Source organism: Felis catus, chromosome A2 (assembly GCF_018350175.1).
Source record: "Felis catus isolate Fca126 chromosome A2, F.catus_Fca126_mat1.0, whole genome shotgun sequence".
Classification (NCBI taxonomy): Eukaryota; Metazoa; Chordata; class Mammalia; order Carnivora; family Felidae; genus Felis; species Felis catus.
The window spans coordinates 148,730,513-148,755,524 of record NC_058369.1 but is presented as its reverse complement, the minus strand read 5'-3'; the positions used below and the strand labels follow the sequence as shown (position 1 = coordinate 148,755,524).

At 38.6% G+C, this 25,012-nt stretch overlaps 1 protein-coding gene and 1 pseudogene across 5 annotated transcripts in view; one reads left to right on the top strand and one right to left on the bottom strand.

The window, feature by feature from the left end:
- The window catches only part of CHCHD3 (coiled-coil-helix-coiled-coil-helix domain containing 3), a 281,233-nt gene that overhangs the window by 116,050 nt on the left and 140,171 nt on the right, over nt 1-25,012 (top strand). The window lies entirely within an intron of this gene.
- On the bottom strand, nt 22,073-22,672 carry LOC102902030 (annotated as a pseudogene).

The window sequence follows — 25,012 nt, the reverse complement described above, 5'->3', positions numbered from 1 at the left end:
TCCCAGGATCATGTATTGCATTTTGTTGTCATATCTTAAGACATTTTAAGCATGATTTACGAACAACGGGATCTACATGAATACTGTGTTAATTTCAATTTATGAATTCTTGCTGTTATTGTTAGAGTTTTACAAAGATGGTGGTAGAATGGGCAGAAAATGATAGGCGAGGGGTTTTATTCAGACATATGGATTAATATTCTATGTTGTGGGTAAAGATTCAATTGTTTTCGGTATTTTCTTTTCATGAACCAACATGAAAACAACTTAAATGCTTTCACCAGCATCTGTATTGATTCTGTGTCTTTGAAATGTAGCAGGCATCCATGTTGTATCATTAAAAACTGTTAGAGAGTAAACTCTTATTCTTCTACAGAGTTTTTTGAACAATATTTTTGTCTGGAATAGACTTCTCTCTGTCCCCCCTTCCACTCCCTCAAGTACTGCTCCAGGTAGTTTTAGGCAAATTGCTTTGTTTCTTTGTGCCCTTTGTTTCTATCTGTTTAAAATGAGGACAAGGTCGTTAATGCACTTTTCTTTCAAGTCTTGTACCTTGATGAATAAATATATAAATACACGAGTTCTAAGAGAATGCAAAGTTCTGTAGGCTTATAAATTGACTTTTCATAAAGTAATTTTGCTTATGAATAGGTTACCAATTCCAAGAGTCACATCTATTTTAATTTTCTTTAGTTATTAAAAAAAAAACCCATTTTAAAAAAAGAAAAATAGTTAAAGTTGAAAGCCTCTATTTTCTTGGTTAAATTGGATTTTTGTTATTGAAAACTTAACTCTGATTAGTAGAAGTGGTTTAGTCATAGGCAGTGGTGTAAATGCTGTTAGCAGTCACTGTATTGTAAGGGTCAATGGGTGGCCAGGTGGCTCAGTCGGTTAAGTGTCAGACTCTTGATTTTGGCTCAGGTCATGATCTCAGGGTTGTGAGATTGAGCCCTGCATCTGGTCTGCGCTGACAGCGGAGAGCCTGATGTAGGGTTTGAACTCACCACCTGCGAGACCATGACTGGAGCCTAAGCAGGTGCTCATGCTCAACCCACTGAGCCACCCATGCACCCCTAAAGATTCATCTTTTTAAATGCTTACTGTATTTTCCATGTATTTCCCACTTATTTCTTCAGCTCACTAAAAATCATTTGTTAATTTTCTAGTATGAGCATTGTATCTCTGCCTTGCCCATTTGAGGCATAGTTTTTCTTTTCCAACTCCTCCCCGCCTTTCCATGTTATCTCTAGAATGTTCCCGTCATTCTCTGTTATACATAGGTGACAGGAGAATGTATGGATGCTTCAAATTTTTTTTTTTAACTCCTTGAGGAACTCAGTATATTGTAAAGAAATTTGCTGAGTTCCAACCCTGAAGGCATCCATCAAAAAGAACAAGATCTAAATACCATCCTCCTTTTGGGGCGCCTGGGTGGCTCAGGCGGTTAAGTGTCTGACTTCGGCTCAGGTCACGATCTCGCGGTCCGGTCCGTGAGTTCTAGCCCCGCGTCGGGCTCTGTGCTGACAGCTCGGAGCCTGGAGCCTGCTTCAGATTCTGTGTCTCCCACCCCTGCTCATGCTCTGTCTCCGTCTCAAAAATAAATAAACGTTAAAAAAAAAATTAAATTCCATCCTCCTTTAGAATGCAGCATATTTTAACCATGTATCTCCATCTTGTAGATCACCATTTCCAAGATGTATGTATAGCTGTACATATGCTCTGCATGTATATTACACTGTTGCTTCCCCCACCCTCTCTTCCCCTCTCCTCTCTTTATATATACTTCACACACACACACACACACACACACACACACACACACACATTTTTTTTTCTTCTGTGAGCCTTGGGAACGTGTACACCGGGCTTGTGGAGTGACACAACAAAGGCAGGCTCATGAAGTAGTCAGGTTTTGTCTTTGTAAATGACATGGCACAAATGCATGTGGTGGATTAAAATATGTTCACCCTGACAGAAGTCTTTTACTTGAAGTGAAAAAGCCTGCCGTCACTTCCAGTCGCAGCAAAGGTTGCGGCAGTAAGGGTAACTTGCCAAGCCGGCGAGTTTTCTCCAGCTCTATTCTGGAGGTATGTTTGTTACTTGATTCTCAGCTTTGAGTTGGTTATAATTTTGTCTTGGCATGCGCTCTTTCCAGAATACATCAGTTTTCATGTTTCTTTGTTTTTTTTCCTCAAGATTTATAAAGGGGTGGGGTTAGCTTTTTGTCTGGCAAGTAGCAAGGCCTCTTTGAGTTCCCCAGTCAATAATTGTAAAATAACTAGAAATTGATCCATGCCAGCTGTAAATCCATCCATGCATTTCTGTTAATGTCTGTCATCCTAGAGAAGCTGCACAAAAGACATTTCTGTCCCCATGTCCCTGAAAATGGGACACAAGCAAGTAACAGCCAACTGTGCACGAGGGAATGTTCTTATGGTGGCCACAGTTTGGGACAAGTCTCCTGGAGCTTTTCTTCTGCTTTGTATTGTGTAATTGCAGGAGGTTGAAAAGGTTTTGTCGTGTGAGCCTGACTTAATTGGGGCCTTCATTAAGCCTAACTTAATTAAGCCTAACTTAATTGGGGGCTTAGAGCTTCGTCCTGCATGTAGGTGGAGTAATGATGTCATTTGATGCTATTGCCAGCTTATATGTCTACAAAATATACTTTTCATTGACTTGGCATGGCCTTACCCTCTTCTCTGTTTCTCCGTCTTATTTCTCTCTCTCTCCAGATAGAAGCAAGGGAGGAAAGTGCGGGGGTGTTTACTTTGGCAAGACTACCGTTGATATGCACGTGTGATGCCTGGGAAAAAGGATGCTAGTTGATATCTGGGATAGGGGCACTCCTCCTCCTCTCCCAGCTGTCATGATGAGGTGTTTGTCATATCGCCACCTTGTCAGTCTGGAGATCTTATAAAGCTTAAAGTTTCTAAGGATGGGGTGCTTTCATGTTGGGAGGTCTTTTCTATAGTTAGGGACTGCAGTATAGTAGCTTAGAAATAAAGGAGGAATAGTTAGTTGTCTTATAATAAAGTTCAGAACATCTTTTGAGTGACTGTAGAGTAAAACTTGCTTGTCACTGATGGAATACATTAACATGTCTAAAGAAAGAATGTGTCAATTTTTATTTTTCAGTCTTCAAAATAAAGTTTCAAAAGATCTTTAATATCATGGGACATGTTTACAATATGATATTTAATACCATACAAGTCCTCATGCTCTTTCTAATCTGTATCTGCGCAGACAGATTGCTATAGGATATTTTCTTTTTGATTTTTTCTATTTTTAAAACACTTTTTGTGTTTATCTGATTCTCTGAATTGAATATGTGTTTATTATATACAGTTTTTTAAAAAAGATCTCTTCAGTCATTAATGAACTGCTTTTTTTTTTTAATGTTTGTTTATTTTTGAGACAGAGAGAGACAGAGCATGAACGGGGGAGGGGCAGAGAGAGCGGGAGACACAGAATCAGAAGCAGGTTCCAGGCTCCGAGCCGTCAGCACAGAGCCCGATGCGGGGCTCGAACTCAATGGACCGTGAGATCGTGACCTGAGCCAAAGTCAGATGCTTAACCGACTGAGCCACCCAGGCTCCCCTAACGAATTGCTTTTGAAAGAGTTCTATAAATGGAAGGAAAGAGAAGACTCAAAAAGACAAGAAAAGCTGTGTCCTTCCCACCCCAGCCCTGGTCTGCATTTGTCTGGTGCTGGTGGATGCCTGCCTTTTGTGGAGATACTTCGAGCAAGCTGTCGTAGCGTCATGCCAGCACACTTCCAGGTCATAAAGCTTTTCAGGTAACTTTCCAGTGTCCACATAGATGGCCTGCAGAAAGAGCATGCCTTGGCCAGAGGTCCCACATGTGTGTTCTTTTTGGCAGACGTAATTCTTACTTGAAAGCAATAATTTGGCCTTTTAGTTCATTTGTAAGTCTCTGTAAACTTCTGAGGAGGTCAGCAAACTGGATTTTGAAACGTGCAATAATAAGTTCACCCAGGTAATTAATTCCTCACCTGCGGCCTTTGACAGGTATCCTGATGCCGGTCCTGTTAATAGCCCTTGTGCCATGTCCCTGAAGAAAGGAAATTGAGAGATGTGCTCTGCAAGGCGTGCCCTGTGATGGGAGAGCCTCATCAATTCAGAGCTGCAGCCCACTGCACACTTTTGCCCAGAACCTGCTGTATGGCGCTCTGTCTCCTTCCTTCCCCTGGTCTTAGTGGCCAGTCAGCCTTGGTGCAGATAGAGGTGAAATTGTCTCGCACGATCACTGTACTTCTTGTTACAACTTAAAGAAACTATAGAAATCACCCTACCTAACCTCCTATTTGTGAAGAAAGAGGCCCAGGCCTCTTAGGGATAAAGTGACAGTGAGCTCAGTTTCCACTATCTCTAGTTTTCCTGTCTGGGATGTTTTTCATCATCTTCAGTGGTAATTTCCAGGTAGGCTGTGAAGATTGCAGGCCAGAGAATAAGGAGGCCAGGGTAGATCACTCTTCAACAGAGCTAGGGAATGCACGTTTATCTTTGTATCACCTCTTCTGTCTCTCCTTTATTTTATTTATTTTTTAAAAATTTTTATTTATTTTGAGAGAGAGAGAGCAAGTGAGCATGTGCATGCAAGTCAGGGAGGGATAGAGTAATAAAGAGAGAGAGAGAGAGAAAGAGAGAGAGAGAGAGTGAGAGAGAGAATCAGAATCCCTAGCATACTCCGAGCTGTCATTGCAGAGCTCGATTGGGGCTTGATCTCACGAACTGTGAGATCATGACCTAAGCCGAAATCAAGAGCTAGATGCTTAACCACCTGAGCCACCCAGGAACCTCTGTCTCTCCTCCTTATGTGGTGGTTTTCTAAGTGGCCCATTTGCCTACCTCCTCATTTAAGAGACGTAAGTAGCTGGACAAAGATGAATATAACTTCTTAGACTATGAAACTGGTACCTTATGCCCTAGTCACTCTTAAATAATGGGGGAAAGTTCCATATTATTTGTCAGTTATATAAGGCCACCGTTAGAATGACTTTGGTAGTGAATAAATGTCACTGGCTTCTGTTTTACCTTGAACGGAGGCAGATATATGGTAATTGAATAATGATCATTGATAGACCTCATTCCATGATTATAACGACATTTTATTGTACTCATGTGGAATTTTTATAAAGCTCTTATAATTTAAAACATAACTTGCCTATCACAACCAATGCTCATGGGTTGATCAAGAGTGAACGTTTTCTTTATCTCATATGTAGATCTGTCTGTAGGTATGTGTGTTCCATCTGCATTTCTCTTTATTCAAGAATTATTTATTGAGAGCATACTCTGTGCTCCGCACTGTAGTTTATATACTGGGGATATATCAAAACATACAAAAAGAGAAATCCCTTCCCTAATGGCCTTTACATGTTGGTAGGAATAATTGGTATATATCATGCTTAATGCTGAGGCCTGAAATACTTGCAGATTAGGGAAAGAGAGGAGTTAACCAAAAAGGAATAAAAATAGTGAACTCCGTATTTCATGCTGTAATTCAGCCTCTTGATCGTGTGTGCACGTGCGTGCCACCTTATATCTATGGAGTATTTTGTCATTATTCAGGGAATTTTTACTTTTATGTTTGAGTTTGAACAACTTTGATAATTGGGTCAGATGACATTGTTTTTGAAAACATGTTTAAAAACTGCACCACACTTAAAATACCTGGAAATAAATTTAACCAAAAGAGGTGAAAGACCTGTACTCTGGAAACTAAAACATGGATGAAAGAAATTGAAGATGGCATAAACGGAAAGACATTGCATGATCATGGATCGGAAGAACAAATATTGTTAAAATGTCTATACTACCCAAAGCAATCTACAGATTTAATGCAGTCCCTGTGAAAATAACACCACAATTTTTCACAGAACTAGAGAAAACAACGCTAAAATTTGTATGGAACCACAAAGGTTGCTGAATAGCCAAAACAATCCTGAAAAAGAACAACAAAGCTGGAGGCATCACAATTCTAGACTTCAAGTTGTATTACAAAGCTGTAGTCCTCAAAACAATATGGTACTGGCACAAAAATAGACACATAGATCAATGGAACAGAATAGAAAGCCCAGAAATCAAACCACGATTACGTGGTCAATTAATCTTTAACAGAGGAGGTGAGAATATGCAATGAGAGGAAGACAGGCTCTTCAACAAATGGTGCTGGGAGAACTGGACAGCCACAGACAAAATAATGAAACTGGACCACTTCCTTATAACCATACACAAAAATAAACTCAAAATGGATTACAGACCTAAATGTGAGACCTGAAACCATAAAATCCTGTATGAGAACACAGGCAGTAATTTCTCTGACATCATCTGTAACAACATCTGTCTAGATATATGTCTCCTGAGGCAAAGGGAAAATAAGCAAAAATAAAGTATTGGGACTACATCAAAAAGCTTCTGCACAGCAGAACCAACAAAACTAAAAGATAACTTACTGAATGGGGTAAGATATTTGCAAATGACTAATCTGATAAAGGGTGAGTATCCAAAATATATAATCAACTTATACCACTCAACACCAAAAAAAAAAAAAAAAAAAAAAAAAAATGCAAGTAAGAAATGGACTAAAGGCCTAAATAGACATTCTCCCAAGAAGGCATCCAGATGGCCAACAGACACATGAAAAGATGCTTAACATTACTCATCATCAGGGAAATGCAAATCAAAACCACAATGAGATATCCCCTCACACCCGTCAGAATGGCTAAATTTAAAAATTCAAGAAACAAGTGTTGTTAAGGATGTGGAGAAAAAGAACCCTCATGCACTGTTGGTGGGAATGCAAACTGGTGCAGCCATTGTGGAAAACAGTATGGAGGTCCCTCAAAAAATTAAAAATAGAACTACCTTATAGTCCAGTAATCTCACTTCTGTATTTATTTATATATATGGTGGAATATTATCCAGCCACAAAAAAGAATGATATTTTGCCATTTGTTATGACATGGATGGATCTAGAGAGTATAATGCTGGCAAAACAAGTTAGAGAAGACAAATACCATATGATTTCACTCATATGTGGAATTTAAGAAATAAAACAAAGGAAAAAGGTATAAACCAGAATCTTCAGGGCGGGGGAGGCAGACTGGAGACCAAGGGGAGTGTTGATGTGGCAGTCTGGAGGCAGAAATCCTTCTCCCCGGGGGATCTCATTCTTTGGTCTTAAGGGCTGCTGCTAGCCTTTTGGCCTTTCTGGGCAGGACTTCATGGACTGTTGAGAACTCTACCTGATATGCAGTTGGGCCTGCAGGTGAAGGCTCCTCTTGTTTCTGAGCATGGCAGAGTCCCTATTTTGCTGAGATGCAAAAGGTGGCACAAGGGAGGGCTAAGGTGACATCATGTTGGCACTGTCATTTGCTTTCACCTTTCAGCCATTTCTCAGTAATTTGTCCCTGGATGTTGCCTCACGATAACCTCTGACCCTGTCTCCACAGAGGTACGGGTTCTCTAGGCCCCGCAGTCTCCTGTATGTTCTCCTAAACTGCAGGGCCAGCCAAAAGTGCTAGGGTTGTAGCCAGAGCTGTGTAATATGGCAGGGTAACGTGATGGTGCGTGCCCCACTTCATTCAGTTGAATCGTAACATGTAATTATTAACCGGTAGGTTTTGTATACCTCCTCTGTGTAGGTGCTGTGTCCGGAGCTGGAGGAGCACAGATTGAGCAGGATCCTTGCTCTCAGGACACTTAGAGTAGCCATAATATGGACTGCCATTTACAAAATAAGGTAGTTCAACTAGTAAGTGGTTCAGAAGCAGCAGATGTGCCTTGCTTCTTGTATGGTACTCAGGCTGGTCCTTCTGCCTGCAATGTTGTCCTCTGCTCTTCCGCCTATCTCTGAGTCCCCTCGTTTAAATTTTGCCTTTCATTTCAAAGTACAGCATAAATACCTCTTTTATAAAGCCTTCCTGATTTCCTAATTCAGAAATGATTCACAGTCTTTCTGTATTTCTAAAACCTTTTGTTCATAGTTCTTTTATTAATAGGGCCACCCTATAATTTATCATCTAAACAGGGAAAGCGGAAGGAGGCACTATTAATTAATTATATGAGGACAGTACACTTGAACTGGGACATCCCAGGGAAACCAGAACATGTGGTCTCCCTACTCATAACCTTTACTCCCTGTTGGAGTAAAGTATGGGCTGGTCAAGTGTGTGTTCATCTCTCGTTTTAGAATGTCAGTTCCATTGTAGAGGTGGGAAGGGCCGATGAGAACCCTGCCCTTTATGCTTGCATTTTCACACAGAGTTTTACACTCAGTAGGAGCCCAGTTACGCTCACTGAATGGAGTTTCTCCTATCCACAATAGGTATCAGTAGCTGAGCAGCCCTGTTGCAACCTTCCAGCCGGGTAGCTAGCTATCAGAAGGAAATCAATCTGAATAGGCAGAGTTGGGCCAGGGAGAGTCAGCCGTGATGGGGCTCCTTTGGGTCGTTCAGTGGTCCAAATCTTGGTATAATGGCAATTCATGCCCATTCTGGGCTGCTATGGTCAGCAAAATGACTGTTCTGTTAGGTGGGGGATGACCATGGGTGATGCTCCTTGCTGCATTCATCTAAGAGGACATGGGAACCTAGCTGGGGGGGGGGGGGGCACTACCCCTGAGGCCAGTAGGTGACAGGGCCCTGTTCCTACATGCTGTGGTTGGTATCTTTAGAGTCTCCATTAAACTTGAACACCTCCTGGCAATATATTAAACTCAAAGCACTTGAGAAGGTTATAATCACTTAGTAAGTTTGCTAAAAGTTACATAGAGTAGAAGACTCTATAAGGTTCTTTTATAGACTAGGTGTCACTGACAGATGTCCTTGATGAACGGTCCAGATGACATTAATTCATGGGCTTTTACATATAAATGAAGCACTTGCTATTTAAACAGTCCTTTTCACTGGGTAGACTATGTAGCTATTGGTATTATTAATTCAGGTATTGAATAATATTGAATTTATTACCATGTGGTTCTAGAATAAGTAAATAATGGACACATTGACTTCTACTTTATAGATGACCGTAAGTTAAGACCTCTTTAGAACACTTCAAAGGTCTTTAGGTGCGGTATTTTATTGCCACCTCCCTGGTTATCATTATTCTTGAATGCCAGGGGGCAACTCCCATGAAAAGGGAGACACTTAGCATCTTTCTTCAGGTAATGAGCATTTGGTTTTACTACAGTCTATAATTTGGACTTCAATGGCAAATCGTTAATACAGACTTGAGCTTGGGGTGTCATAACACCTTTTGTCAAGCACCTTTGCTCAGCAAACACTATATGGTTTGAGCTTATTGTAGTCTGTCTCTGTTAAAGTGAACTTCTCATCCATCCATTTAGGGCTGTCTTGAGTGCTTTCCTTTTCTGTAGTTAAAAATCTCTCAGGCTTGGTATTACCTTCCTGGACAGGATTGTTTATTGTTTAATTCTTTACTACATTTCCTGCCCTTCACTTAACTCTTATAAAATCTGTAGCTTACTTTTAAAGCTGTGAATTTTGTTCCGACCTCTTTTTCTCTACCAAGTGTGTGTGGAGGTACAGTAGAAAGGGCTGTGACTCTAGGATTCCCAAGCCTGGCTGGTCACTCATGTCCCCTGTCAAGCTAGTAGAAAACATAAATGCCTGAGTGGACTGGTGGTTACAGGGTGGGACCTGGGCAAGTGCATTTTTAAAACACAGGATTTTATTTTATTTTATTTTATTTTATTTTATTTTATTTTATTTTATTTTATTTTATTTTATTTTATTTTATTTTATTTTATTTTATTTTTTAAAAAATAAATAAATTTTTAAAATATGAAATTAAATATGAAATTTATTGTCAAATTGGTTTCCATACAACACCCAGTGCTCATCCCAAAAGGTGCCCTCCTCAATACTCATCACCCACCCTCCCCTCCCTCCCACCCCCCATCAACCCTCAGTTCTCAGTTTTTTAAGAGTCTCTTATGTTTTGGCTCCCTCCCTAACTTTTTTTTTTTTCCTTCCCCTCCCCCATGGTCTTCTGTTAAGTTTCTCAGGATCCACATAAGAGTGAAAACATGGTATCTGTCTTTCTCTGTATGACTTATTTTGCTTAGCATAACACTCTCCAGTTCCAGCCACATTGCTACAAAAGGCCATATTTCATTCTTTCTCATTGCCACGTAGTACTCCATTGTGTATATAAACCACAATTTCTTTATCCATTCATTGATTGATAGACATTTAGGCTCTTTCCATAATTTGGCTAGTGTTGAAAGTGCTGCTATAAACATTGGGGTTCAAGTGCCCCTATGCATCAGTACTCCTGTATCCCTTGGATAAATTCCTAGCAGTGCTATTCCTGGGTCATAGGGTAGGTCTATTTTTAATTTTTTGAGGAACCTCCACACTTTTCCAGAGCAGTTGCACCAGTTTGCATTCCCACCAACAGTGCAAGCAGGTTCCCGTTTCTCCACATCCTCTCCAGCATCTATAGTCTCCTGATTTGTTCATTTTGGCCACTCCGACTGGCGTGAGGTGGTACCTGAGTGTGGTTTTGATTTGTATTTCCCTGATGAGGAGCGACGTTGAGCATCTTTTCATGTGCCTGTTGGCCATCCGGATGTCTTCTTTAGAGAAGTGTCTATTCCTGTGTTCTGCCCATTTCTTCATTGGATTATTTGTTTTTCGAGTGTGGAGTTTGGTGAGCTCTTTATAGATTTTGGGTACTAGCCCTTTGTCCGATATGTCATTTGCAATATCTTTTCCCATTCCGTTGGTTGCCTTTTAGTTTTGTTGATTGTTTCCTTGGCAGTGCAGAATCTTTTTATCTTCACGAGGTCTAAAACACAGTATTTTATATGTCCAGCCTTCATTGTGAACAACTGATGGAGGTGAGAGAAACGAGGCCCTCTCCTCCTCTTGTTGGTACCTGGCAGCCCTGTGGTCAGATAGCCTTTTGTGTAAGCTGAACAAGGCTGTTCGTTGGGTGCGCCAAGGCCTGGGTGCCCATATCCGTTTTCAAGCGTCTTCCATGTAATGTGACTGTAACAGCTATCTGAAACATGTTATACAGTAGTCATAGTCTTCATATTTTTGTAGAGATTTGAAGAAGCTATCCCCACCCTTCCTACCTCTCGTCCCTCCCCGCTTCACATCACTTCTTTCGTATTTGGTCTTTGAGAAAAGAGTACTGGCCTTAAAGACAGAAGACCTGACCTCTGGGCGCTTCAGCTAATGAGCCTGAGATATACTGAGTCAGTCCCCTCGCTTATAGCTGCGCTTCAGTTTCCTCTCTTCCAAAAGCAGGATGGTATTTTCTTTATAGCCTTCTTGGTAGGATCCAGTGAGCTAACATGCATGCATTCACTTTGTAAAAACGCACTGGTCTACTTCTTGATTCCCACAGTGGCTGGGTCAGTGTTTCTTCTCAAAATGGGTGATCAACAAATATTCTTAACAGGTTGTAATGGAAGGTTCTCTGAATAAGGATGTGTTGTTTCCACTCCTCCTCCTTAATTCTTGTCTTCTCCCCCGCCCCCGCACCTCCCTGTGAGGCTTGCAATTCCACACCTTGATTCACTTCTAGGAAATAGGATATGTTTTGCCGGCAGTGGGTGTTTAGTGTTGGAGACTCACCAGTTAGTAAGTACATGGAACTTTCTCCTTGGCCTTTTTAATGGTTTAATTCCAATCACGTTGTTAAAGCAATATTTCATTACTTCTGATTTTCCTAATTATCATGCAGACAAACAGTGGGGATCATGACATTAGAATAAGTGAGTGGCTTATGATTTTTGCCTCAGAAAGAGAAACTCTTGCTGTTTTTCTCCCCCCTTGAGCAACGCAGCAGTAATAAATGAGCAAGTCCAGAGTACTTTATGATAGATAGTTAATGGTGCTGTGCCTCAGCCAACAGGCCTGTTTCCACAGCATCTGTCACAATTCAGAGTCATTAGCATACCTTTAATGGTTTCTTTTCAAAATAATTTCTACTAGGGCATTTAGAATGCATCAAGGAAAAATATTGAGTTGTAGAGATGAGGAATTTTAAATGTAGACAAATGGTTTTCATTCTCTCAAATGTAATTTTGATAAAATGGAGAAACCACATAGCAACATATTATACAGTGTAACACAATTGACAGCATTTAATGTACTATCTGGGAATTATTTTTTCAGACATTGGAAAATAATTAACAAAACAAATTTTTAAATAAAAATCTAAACTTAAAAAATTGTGGGGTTTCTTAGCCCCCTTACTGCCACCCTAGGCTTTGTGATCTGTGTTTAGATGGTCCTTTGGTTGTCTTTCACATTCTGTTTTATGATCTATCATGGAATCAATGTTTTTCTCATCTTATAAGATGAGAAATGTTTTGTTGGTTGTATGTCATTTTTACATAATACTGGTAAGTATTAGCCTTGTTATTTATTTAGTTGTGAGGGGGAAATCTTCAGAGCAGCAAATTAAGCCATCTTTTTCCTAAAATGCCAAGTGCAGGTGAGAGGAGATCTTTATTAGATTTTTAAATATGAATGCATTTACAGTGACGTGTTTTTTTTTTTAAACAAATGACTTTCTTTACTTTTTAAAAATGAAACCCAGTGTGTATTTTAGCATGTACACATAGCTATTTGAATAATAGTTCCTTATATTTGCAAAGGATCGTTTTTTGGATCCATTTATAAAATGTTCTTTCCATACTTAATGTCTACAACAGCACTGTGAAGTAGACTGGGCACCTGTTACCTATTTCTCAAAGCAAAATTGAGACCCTCCAGGAGGAACTCAGATATGGCCATGTTTGTGCAGGTGCCAATTGGAAGGGCTGGGGCTTCTGAGTTGGATCTGTCTTTTAAGTCCTTTTATTGAATATTGTTTTAATTCTTCTCTGCCTCCTGGGGTGATTTTTGTAGTCTTACCTATACTGAAATCTTACACCTTTTTGGGGAGACCCTGTTGTTTCTGTATCCTTTTCTTGGTCCTTCAGAATCAAAGAATTTGATTTTCAAAGGTCTTAAGACTTATTTGAATTACTCTAAGATATGAGTTCTTAAAAATTTATTTGAAATATTGATACTTTTTGAGGTCATTTGTACATTGTTCTAGATTTTTTTTTTTTTTAAATGAGACTACTTAAAATTTAAAGCCATTTGACTGAATTGGGAAAAGGTATTATCCATTTCTGGAGGATATCACATACATTTTTACATTCTGCAACAATTACTGTTACACTACTTAGGCAAATAAGTATAGGCTCACTAAAATATGGAACTTGCAATTTTAAATTTTATATTAGTATATGTTTATGGTTAGTCTTCATCCATAGGGTCTAAGAAAGCACATTTTCACGTTCCATACAATGGGACAGTGTCAGGGGCAGAGGGGAAGTAGGGATATATCCCTTCTCGACTAGGATGAGTCCTGCAAGGTACAGATACTGCTTTGGTCAGAACTTACTTACTAGTCCCCATCCAGCATCAAAGGAAGCTAGGAAATACTCCCTCTCCCTATGTGCCAATCCCCCATGATAATGAGCCGAGCTAAACATCAGAGGCCCAACTATCGATAAAGGTGAGATGGATATTATGAGGAGTTATCAGTCTGCCAAAATTACAAGGTCTTCAAGACTGATACTTGCTTGAGCTTTCTGATGTGAAGCCAATTTAAAAAGTATTTAACATTCTTTGACAACTCCTTTGCGATTATAAATCACATTGACTTTTTGATTACATATATTCTTTTGAAAACACCAAATACTATTATTTTCCTAGATATTATAGTGATAAAAAGTTGTCAGTAAAATTTAGATTCTTTAAAGAAATTTTGAAAAGGGGTGATGGACGAAATGGAATTCTAATCACTTGATTTCAACTCATTTCTCTTTCATTTGAGTCTTTGAGGGGAAAAGTGAAAAGCAACATTATTCTTGAAAAATTCTCTCTCAGCATCTAAGCAGCCGTTTTTAATTACAGAAAATGTCTTCAAAATTTGTTTTGCCATTTTAAAGTTTTAGCTGTGAGAAAGTCAATTGTCAGTTGTGAAATGGAGGAAAAAAATCTTGAAGTAAAAAAGCCACTTATACATTATGTTGAGTAGACGTATGTTTTTTGAACGTTAGTGACTGATTTCCCATAGAAAATTTTTCTTCTTGAATTTGGTATCATTGTTGGTCATGTAAATACAGAAGAGTCTCCACTGTCAACCAATTCATGCCTGTAGAAGTATGACTGGCATGTAATGAGAATTGTTTAAAAATAAACTGAAATCACACAGTAAGTGTTCTTCCTTCTACAGAGCCTCCCTGAAGCTATTGTATTGATTCTGTTACAACTGCCCTGCTCAAAGTCTTGCCCCAACCTCCCCTGCCCTGCCCCGCCACCTTCTTTCTTTTCTTCCTTTTTTTCCCTTCTTCCAAGAATTGCCTTTAAAAGCACATCCTTTGAATATCCTCCAAAGTGATAAATCTTCATCAGCTGAGAATAGATTTGATATTTTGGGAACGGGCTGAAGTCATTTAGAATCAAGGCTTTTGGGTGATAGAACTGTAATAATATTTTCAATTTGATACAAGGAGTAACTGTAAAGTAATTAGACCAATTTTCTTGAGTTTTTGGAAGGCTAGGAAGGAAGTTCCAAAATAGGATCTCTCAGCCTGATGTGTATGTTGGTTTAAAATATTAGTTTTATTATTTGATAATGACATTACAAAATTTGTGTATTTATTTATCCTCTTACCTTTGGATTTGCCCCTAAGTCTTTTTCCTAAGGGCTGTGTTTTGTGACTGTTTGGGGGATCACTGTCACAGTTTTATTTTATGATGATAGTCCTTTTGGAGTTTTTACTGATAATCTGTATGTCATATTTGAAATATAGTAATTAAACTGACACACACCAGAAGAAATCAAACTTTACTCAATGTTTAATTATATAAATTGGGTACCTGATAGATTTTTTTCTTTTACAGTTTAACATTTGAAAATTGGCCGTCAGGTTTTGTGCTTATCTTAAACATAATCATCATGTCGTTCCATATTATCAAATGCAATGATATTATTTTAACACCGTCAAATAAATGATATACTTAGTGCACTATCAATTTACTTTGCTTGGAAAATACAAGTTTCAAAAATAAATTGAAGTGCTCAGCAGTTACACTAAACATTTGAGTCTTTCTATATCTATTAAATGTAAAACTTAATGGTCTTTATTTAAACTTAAAACTATGGTTCTCATTTCCCTATTTCTTTTGAACTTGATATCTCAAGTTTTTAAGGCTCTACTTTTGGAAACTTTTGCATTCTTTTAAACATTTTTTAATATTTATTTTTATTTTTGAGGGACTCAGAGTGCGAGTGGGGGAGGGGCAGAGAGAGAGGGAGACACAGAATCCGAAGCAGGCTCCAGGCTCTGAGCTGTAAGCACAGAGACTAACATGGGGCTCGAACTCCTCATGACCTGAGCTGAAGTTTAGATGCTCAACTGACTGAGCCACCCAGGCGCCCAAAACTATTTTGCATTCTTAATGCCATCAGAGATTTTTCGTTTGTTTTTCTTTTCTTTCCCCGAACTTCTTGTGTAAAGTTTTAAAATAAAGCGAAAATACTATTGAATTTGCTTTGGTAAGGAAGCAGGAAGGAAAATAAATTAGTACAAAAGCCAAATAGGCGTGCTTAGATATTGAGATAACAAACCCTTTGTTTCTGGTTATTTGTGCTACATGGTTTGTTTCATTTAATTTTTGATTAATAAAATTATGCCTTCAACTATGATACTACATAATAAATTTAAAGCACTAATAGTAGTGAAGTAAGAAAGTTATTTTATTAAGTTATTTTTTGTCAGCTTGTTTTAAAACATTAATTTTATATAAAAAGCAACAGTGTTCATTAGATTTTCTAGTATTTTAATAGAGTGGTCTATCTTACAAATACTCAGTAGCTCATGTCTCAAGAATGGGTAAAAGTGGTTCTTGTTTGGCAAAAAGAATGCTGATTCATGTACATTCTTTTGTAGAATAGACAACTGATACAACGTAGCTTGGTAAAAGTTTTAAGATGGTGGTATAAAGTTTATTGTGGGTTTGAACATTCAGAAACAAAAGAACATACAATTCAGACATTTCTTCTCATTAAAGACATTATCTAAACAGATTATAATGTTAATTTGTTCATTTATTCACTCATCCATTTATACAGTAAAATATATGTATCAGGCTATAAGCACACTAATAAGAGAGATAAGTTTGCACTGAAATAGAATCCTATCACTTTTATTTATTAAAAAAATTTTTTTAATGGTTATTTATTTTTGAGAGAGACAGAGACAGAAAGAGAGACAGAGTGCCAGCAGGGGAGGGGCACAGAGGGAGGGAGACACAGAATCCGAAGCAAGCTCCAGGCTCTGAGCTGTCAGCACAGAGACTGACGCGGGGCTTGAACTCCTGAGCAGTTAGATCATGACCTGAGCCAAAGTCAGATGCTCAACCAACTGAGTCACCCAGGCACCCCAGAATCCTCTCACTTTAGACCTTAGCTTGATATATACAAATTTTTACTCTGCCTGTATATTTATAAAATTAGAATATGGAATCAGTCATTAAATTTTTGGAGTTAATTCTGACCTGTTGGAATAAATTTAGCCTTTGGCATTTCCAAAAGAGTGAAGCCTTAAATGACATGAAAGTCCAGTATGAACTCAGCCTCTCAGCCAAACTGACCAAGGTCACAAGAAGAGTTTTAAGTGATGTTCCAATCATAAGGCTCTAAAATGGGCTGATTTTTATTCCAAAAAACATTTAATGAGTGGCTACCCTGTTCCAGGCCCTCTTTGGTGCTGATTTTCAGCAAATCAGGTACATTCCAAAAATATTGAGATACTCTTGAATTTCTCATTGTTTTCTTTCCCCAAAAGAGGCCAACCAAGGTTTTTAGTCAAATTATTCTCCTATGGGTAACTGAACATATCTTATCAAGACCAAATATAGTAATCATCAGTATAACTTATCAGTGTTGGATGTAATAACTATTTTTACCCATTTTATAATTCCTGGTGGCTCTTTGGATAGTGGGTGTATACAGATGGTTCTGTTTATCATTTTCCATAAAAATGTTTATGTGACCTTTGTAAGTCTGCCCTCTGAAGATTATGCATCATAGAATCTCCTGTGCTTAGTTATTAGTATAGTTGCTGACTGGTATAGACTGTGGTTTCAAATTTAATTCAGAAGATATTGTGAGCACTTTTTGTGTGCCTAGTGTCAGTGGTCTGCATTTTAGTGCATCTTCAGTAGTTATCTAAACAGCTTAATTTTTCTTTTTAAAAGTTCTTTTGAAACAAATTTTATTAATGCAGCTTGAATTTACATCTTTGAGTGTTAGACGAATGATTGCTTAGTCTTCATGTTAACAGTATGTGTCCAGCTTGCTCTTGCATGTTTTCTTTCAGTCGCTTCCCTTTTCTTCATTTACATCACTTTTAAAGAAAAGAAGTTTGAGGTCATTTACTAACATGTATTATTTTAACTTTCAGTAAAATACAGGAATTCATTTAGGGGCTTGACAACCCCTTTGGGGTGTGTGTGTGTGTGTGTGTGTGTGTCTGTGTGTGTGTGTCTGTGTGTGTGTTTGCGTTTGTGTAGAGACAGATGTGTATGTGTGTGTTAATATACACACAGTATTGAAGAAATTTAATCTACTGTGTTATATTCCTTTGACACAAAATACAGAGTTCTGGAATACCATGCCTTATTTGAAAAGTGTTATTTCAGGCTAATTTTACATTATTGTGCATATTTAATTAATTCCTTTTAGTTTGAGGCAACAGTGTATGCTCTTAAGATGAGCCTTTTTAAAAATTGATTTTGAAAGAAACCCCTAAAATCCAAGATGCCATTGTGATTCCTAATGGTGATTTAAAAGAAGCATTCCCATTAAAGTCAGGAGCAGCATAGGATGTCCATTATTTATTTTGTTCTGGAAGTACTAACCAGTACTGTTAGGTAAGAGCAAAAAATGGAAGAGAAAACATAGAAGAAATAAAATGTCCCTTTTTTGCAGGCTTTGTACTTAGAAAACCAAGGAAATCAACTGACAAATTTTCATAAGCTAAGAGAATTAAGTTACAGGAACTGTCTATAAAGTTAATGAAGAAATTCTCTGTCTTGATAAGGAGTGAGTTCAACAAAAGAATGTTTAGAGTAGGCTTCCATTTTGGAAGACAATTATGTAATATATAGATGATTACATCAACATAAAACAAAACCAAATGTTTATTGTAAAAAATTTGTACCGATGATATTGAAAAAGCAAGATATCCATACCCTACCACTCCTGAAGACTAACCACTGTTAATATTTTATGTATGGTTCCTGTTTTTTGCCATTATATATGTAGACATACATATGCATACATACACACACAAACTTTTGGGGAGTGTGCATGTGGGGCAGGAGGGTACAGGTTAGGGCTCATATTGTATTACTATTTTAAAATCTTTTTTAATGCAGAAATAGGTTGTGCATGTTTTTTCTACATTATTACTTTTCTGTGGGAGTCTTTTCATGGATGTATAGTTTGGATACTTGACTATTTCCTTATTTTCGGATGTTGTTCCTGTTTTATTAAATTTTATCAACAAAGATAGGAGAATGTACCCGTGGGCTAAATCTTTGCAGATATCCATGATGTATTTTCTGGTTTTTTTGATAAATTTCTAGAAGCAAATTTGTTGGGTCAAAGGGTATATTTGAATGTTTTTGTTTTTATACACACACTGCTAATTTGAATTGCCCGTTCATAACCTTTTTTACAGGATTTACAAATATTTTTATGTTTATGGGGTGCCTGGGTGGCTCAGTCGGTTAAGTGTCTGGTTCAGCTCAGGTCATGATCTCACAGTTTGGGAGTTTGAACCCCGCTTCCAGCTCTGTGCTGACAGCTCAGAGCCTGGAGCCTGCTTTGGATTCTGGGTCTCCCTCTCTCTGCTCCCCACCCTCCCTCAAAATAATAAACATTAAAAAAAATTTGTTTCAGTTTTTAGAAAGTCAAATCTATCACTTTTTATAGTGAGTATATGCTTAGAAAGGTTTGTCCGTCTGTAAGATTTAATTAGTTTTATTTTATTTTTTACTTTGTTCTGAGTTTTTTACAGTGAAGTTTTTATTCATTCTTGTATTTATTTTGGCATATGGTATGAAGTTTTTCTAGACAGTTTTGCCAGTAGCAGTTTTTAAAATAAATAATGTATCCATTCTCCTCAGAGATATCTTGGCTATTTCATACCCAAGTTCTAATGTAGAATTAAGGCTGTTTCTGGTGTTGAATTCTGTTTGTCTGCTATATTTGCCAATTCTTGAACTAATATCACATTATCTAAATTATTGTAGATTTACACTTTAAAAAATTTATCAAGGCAATTCCCTAGTCATGGCCATCATTTTTTAAAGTTTCTTTATTGATACAATTCATCTCTTCTTCACAATGAATATTAGTCTCTTTTCATTAAGTATTTTCATACTTGAGACCCTTGGTTATTCTTTGTGCCTTGAAATACCTTCATGTAGTATTTGGAATGTATATGTAAATAGAAATTTTTGTGCTCCTAATATTACTTTAGATATTTGGTAGTTTATTCTTTAAGGATCTATTCATGCTTATTCCTTATCCTTTCTCTTTTCTTCTCTTATCGTTTGCTAGAGTCTCTTCTCGCTATTTGCTACTAAACCGTTTATCACTCTTGCATGTCTGGAAGTTTTGTGACCCTTTCAGCCAATCAGATGCCTGGCAGTAGACATCATACGTAATGTGGGTTTTGTTATTAATAAATAACATCAGTTTGTTATTTATTGAGGTTCACCTGTGAACTTCATTTAGCTAACTCTTCCTGTTGTCATTATGAACAAAGAGAAGTACTTGTTTGCTTTTTCAGAGGACATTTGTGTGATGTGTTTTGCTCTCTTCATGTTTTATGGATGTTGTCGTACAGCACTTTCAAGTCTGTAATACTAGTCTGGATCCCATCATATCATTTTTAGCTCTTCAATGTATTTCATATAGATATCTTCTTTTAATATTAAAAGCACACAGGAGAAACTGTCTGAAAATTCTTCTGATGTATAAAGCCACAGGATTCAACGATGTGAAATTATAGTGGGTTCTTTAGTATCTTCAGAGAATTGCAATTATTAACACCGAGAGTGATTTTCTTTCTTGTAGTTGTTAGAGAACAATTTAGAAAATTGATGCTTCTGTCAAAAGTCTGGATGAGTAGGATACAGGCTCAGTCTGGATATGGCAACATTAAGAACCCCACTAACTGTAAAAAAGAGAGTCTACTTTATACTCCATTAAACTGTTATACATCATAAATAAATTATTTCAACACTTGTTCTCATCTTTATCAAGGACGATAAACAAGTCACTGTAAGGATTTTTTTAATGAATGTAATAGTGTTCCCCTCTTCTGCCTTGTGTGACTTTCTGCCTTCCCTTCTCCAAGCATCTCTTGACCTCATTAGAAACAAGTGTATGCCTCCTGGGTGGTCCCTGTCAACAAATATAGGCCTAGAATTGTTATGGGGGTGACACTGGAGGAGGTCAGATGACTCAGGGTGACTTGCTCCCGAGCTCTTCTCATTAAATAAATGATTTCGGCCACTATCCGGTGTCCCTGAATCTGTTTCCTCATCTTTCAAATGACCATAGTTACTTCAGAGGTTTGTTCTGGAAGTTCATAGAGATGAGACATGTGCTTTGTAACCTTTCGTCACTGTAGTCCTGTTACGTTTCTGTAGGTAACGATTCCCGTAGTTGTGTTTGGCAGTGTTAACAAGGATTGGGAGATCTATATTGAGATTCCACAGTTGGACATGGGAATCCATGTGCTGTTGTTAGTGCTTTCCCACATTGCCCTGTTGTCTTCATAAACACCTCATGCTCCCTGACTAGATCCCTGCCCTGTCTGACCATCCATCTATCCCAGTGGTTTGCCAGAAACGCAATCAGAAAAGCAGAGGAGATGATGCCATTAAGGAGAACAGGATTGAATTCCTAATTTTTGGTGTCTCCAGCAATGTGGAGAACCCGGCGTCCCTAGGAGGTGGGCAATTGGTTGGTGAAGGCGGAAGGTTTGAGAGAGTTTGTTAAGGAGGATAAAAAGAGAAACATGAGGCTGTGGTTGAAGAGATGGAATCTCCAGTTACAAATCTATGTAGACAAGCAGCGCACCTGTAGAAAGAACCCCAGTCTAGGAGTAGCTGTTCCAATGAGTGGCTGATGGTCTCAGAGGGGATGTTTTGAAGAGGACAAGGAAAGGCATTGATGTGAGCTGAAGTGTGGTTGTGCTGAGCAGCAGGGAGTCTTAGCAGAGGGAGCATAGCTGAGGATGGCCTCTGGAGTGGTGCATAGATAGGGATGCCTAAGCAGTAACTGCAGCTAGTCCCCCACCCTCACTCCCACCGTATGAAGTTGTAAGGAATCCAGTGCCTTCTTTTAAGTACTGTCGTCGAGGATGACTACAAAGGTAAGAACTGGTGTTGTAAGTAGTGACATTGGCCACTTCTTATGTTGGATATAGTCACAAATTTGAGGAAAGAATCCAAAGAATTGCTGCCCCATTATAATCTTTTCGGTTTGAACACACAGAGCATGATACCTTTAGCAGATGGAATCATGTAAGAATGGATGAAAATGGGCCCGCCTAAAAGTAAGGCCCACCTTTATGATTGGGAAGCATCAGCTTTAAATTATTTTGAGAGGATATTCGTCATTGAGAAATTGGCTTCTCTGGTTGTGTTTGAACTGGATCTTACCTGTGGAGTCTGGGGTCCTTAAGAGTTCCCCTGTTGTCTTCTCTAAAAATGGAAACTGACAGGGTAAATGCAAAATACTTTGCTCATTGAATTTGAGTACTAATAAGAATAATAAAACCGTATGTTTTTTTCCTTATGCCCCCATTTCTAGCCCTATTGATGCCTATTGAGTGTGTGTGTGTGTGTGTGTGTGTGTGTGTATTTTTTTTTTTTTTTTTGACCTAAATTGTTTCTTAGGTAAGAATTTTACAAGCATTACTTATATTAGTGGTAACGGCGGAGCTGGAGAGTATTGCTTCTTCTCCATGCCACTTGGCGAGAACCAGCAATAGTCTAGTGGAACTTGTGACCCTTTCCAAGGCCATGGCTTTTGTGGCTTGCAGGTGTCAGCCCTCACATCTCCCTGAGCTGATAGACTGGTTTGGTGATCTACTGGCTGTCAGGATTTCTTCTGATAGCTTTATGGAATGGATCAATGAGTATAACCTCAAAGAATTTGCATGTGGAATCTTCTTCAACACAGCAAGAATTCAAGACTCTCAGAACCCCACAGTGGTGTCCAGCTTACTCCTCTGCAACAGATAGAAGGCTTTGGGGAAACTTTAGCTGGTTAACACCATGATGGACAAACTGGCCATAGGTTGCACCCTTAGGCACTGAGCGTTTGCAGCCACCACATCGCACATGAATCTTGGCCTTGTACCCCAGTCTTCATTCTTTATTGGGCCAGGCTGGGCGGGGGGCCTCTGTGGGAGGCACCACACAGAGCCGATGGTATTAGCAGCTGAGCACTCTGAGAAGAAAATGCATTACACTGGATGGCTTCTTCCTCCATAGCTTCTGGATGTACATGTAGGTGCCCATCTTGGCTTTCGTATGAGCTGATGGCTCTGCCAGATGGAAAGGCTTGAATATATTTCTTAACATGTTTGGTTATTTGCTCCACCAGTCCATGGAAGATGCAACAAATCCCAAGACTGGAGTGAATAATGGAATCTGTAGATTGGAAGCCATCACTGTGATCCTGGGAGAAATGACTGCTAACTGCTTGATATTGAAGGAAAAGACACAATATAGAAAGTAAGAACTGTATGAAAGTGCTTCAGTGGTGAATATTCCTTAAAATTTTTTTTTATCGTTTATTTATTTTTGAGAGGCAGAGAGAGACAGAGCACAAGTCGAGAAGGGACAAAGAGAGAGGGAGACACAGAATCCAAAGCAGGTCCAGGTTCTGAGCTGTCAGCACAGAGCCTGACGCAGGGCTGGAACTCATGAACTGTTAGATCACGACCTGAGCTGAAGTCAGACGCTTAACTGACTGAACCACCCACATGCCCCTGGTGAATATTCCTAATGATGGCCTTGATTCATCCATAAAGCAAAACAACTTGGAAGCACTTCACTACTTTCTGTCCAATTGCCTGTAAGGAGACAGGGAAATGAAATACTCCGAGGAAAGATTTCCTTTACAGATGGCCACAGATTTAATCAGGGATTTAGGATGCATGAAGATAGAAGCTTCAGTTATATAGAAAATGCACTTAAATGGAGCACTTTATTTCCCAGGGATGCCAGATAATTGAGTTATACCTAAAATCTTGAACTGTCTGAATAACACACATTCATACACACATCTAGCTTCTGTGTGCCAAGAGGTGTTAAATGGTTTGAAAACTGTAATTAAATAGCTGAAATTCTGCTGCAAAACCACTGTAAGCATTGCCTCTTGTAGTATTTCAGTATTAAGTGCTAAAATTTAATCTGGGTAGCTGTGACTAATCTACTCTCTATTTGTAACACATTCAAATTAAGAGGTGTATGTTCTTGTTCATGTACTTTCTCATTAGCACTAATAATGCTAATGGGAGTGACAAATGTATTCTGTTTCTGCTTTCTATCACTCACACCTTTTAGATAGCTAGCTCCTTAGAGGAAGTAATTTTCCATGTGATACATTTGTGGAGCTGTGTGTTTACTTAATAGTTTACCTCAAAAGAGAATATGTCCATAGGGACTATTTATTAGTTGATGGGCTCCTGGGAAAAGAAATTTGAATTAATCAATTTGAACCGTGGAAGAAATTATGATGATAATTAATATAAATGAGAATACCACAAACTCATTTGTTCCAATACGTCTTTCAGGGTTATTTGTTTTGTTTTGTTTTGTTTTGTTTTGTTTTGTTTTTTAATTTATTACGAGACTTCAAGGGTTTTTTTTTTAATCCCCCAGACTCTTGACTTTGATGCTTGAGTATACCCTATTCATTTCTCCTCTCCAAACCTTCCTGTTTGTTCAAAAGACTCTTTAATGTTTAAGCGAGTGAGTGACAGTTCTCAGTATTTGAAACAGTGCAAAGCCCTCTTCTTTTTGTGAGTACTCATCTCATTAAGGGTTAGTATGCTTTGTTATTATATTCCCTCCACCATCTTAGCAAATCCTTTCTTTCTCTCTTTCTTTTTTTTTTTTTAATGTTTATTTTTGAGAGAGAGTGAGAGCGTGCACGCATGAGCAGGGGAGGGACGGGGTTGGGGGAGACAGAGGATCTGAAGCAGGCTTTGGGCTGACAGCAAGAGAGCCTGATGCGAGGCTCAGACTCACGAACCGCTAGATTGTGACCTGAGCTGAAGTCAGATGCTTAAACGACTGAGCCACCCAGGCGCCCCAAGTCCTTTCTTTTTTGAGAGATCCAGAATGGGATCTGTGCAGGGATAGCCTGCTGTTACCAGGTTTCCTCCTGCTTTCCCCAGCCCCCAACTCTCACACACTCATTCATGTTCACTGCACCCCATGCCTCATGGGAATGGTGGCTGTGCAATCCACAGCTCCGGCTCCTCTTTCAGAGGAGATTCATTGATCTTCCCAAACCAAATTCCAAGTGGAACAGCCCATTTTCAAGTTGTGTACAGTCTGTATTTCTGTCTTGTCTTGATGGGTGACTCAGATTGTTTTCTTAAGCTCTGGAAATAGACGTAACAAGTGTGCAATGTCACATGGGGGAAAGCGTGTGAATCCTTACCATTATTAACTTTATGTCCTTGGGCAAGTCATTTAACATCCACAAGCCTCAGTATTTCCATCTGTTAAGTAGAAATAATTAATAGCCATGATACCTACTTCACAGAATGATTGGAAACATCATAGGAGATAATGTACATGAAAGTGCCTTGTAAGTTTTTTAGAAAGGGATATAAACCAAAGATA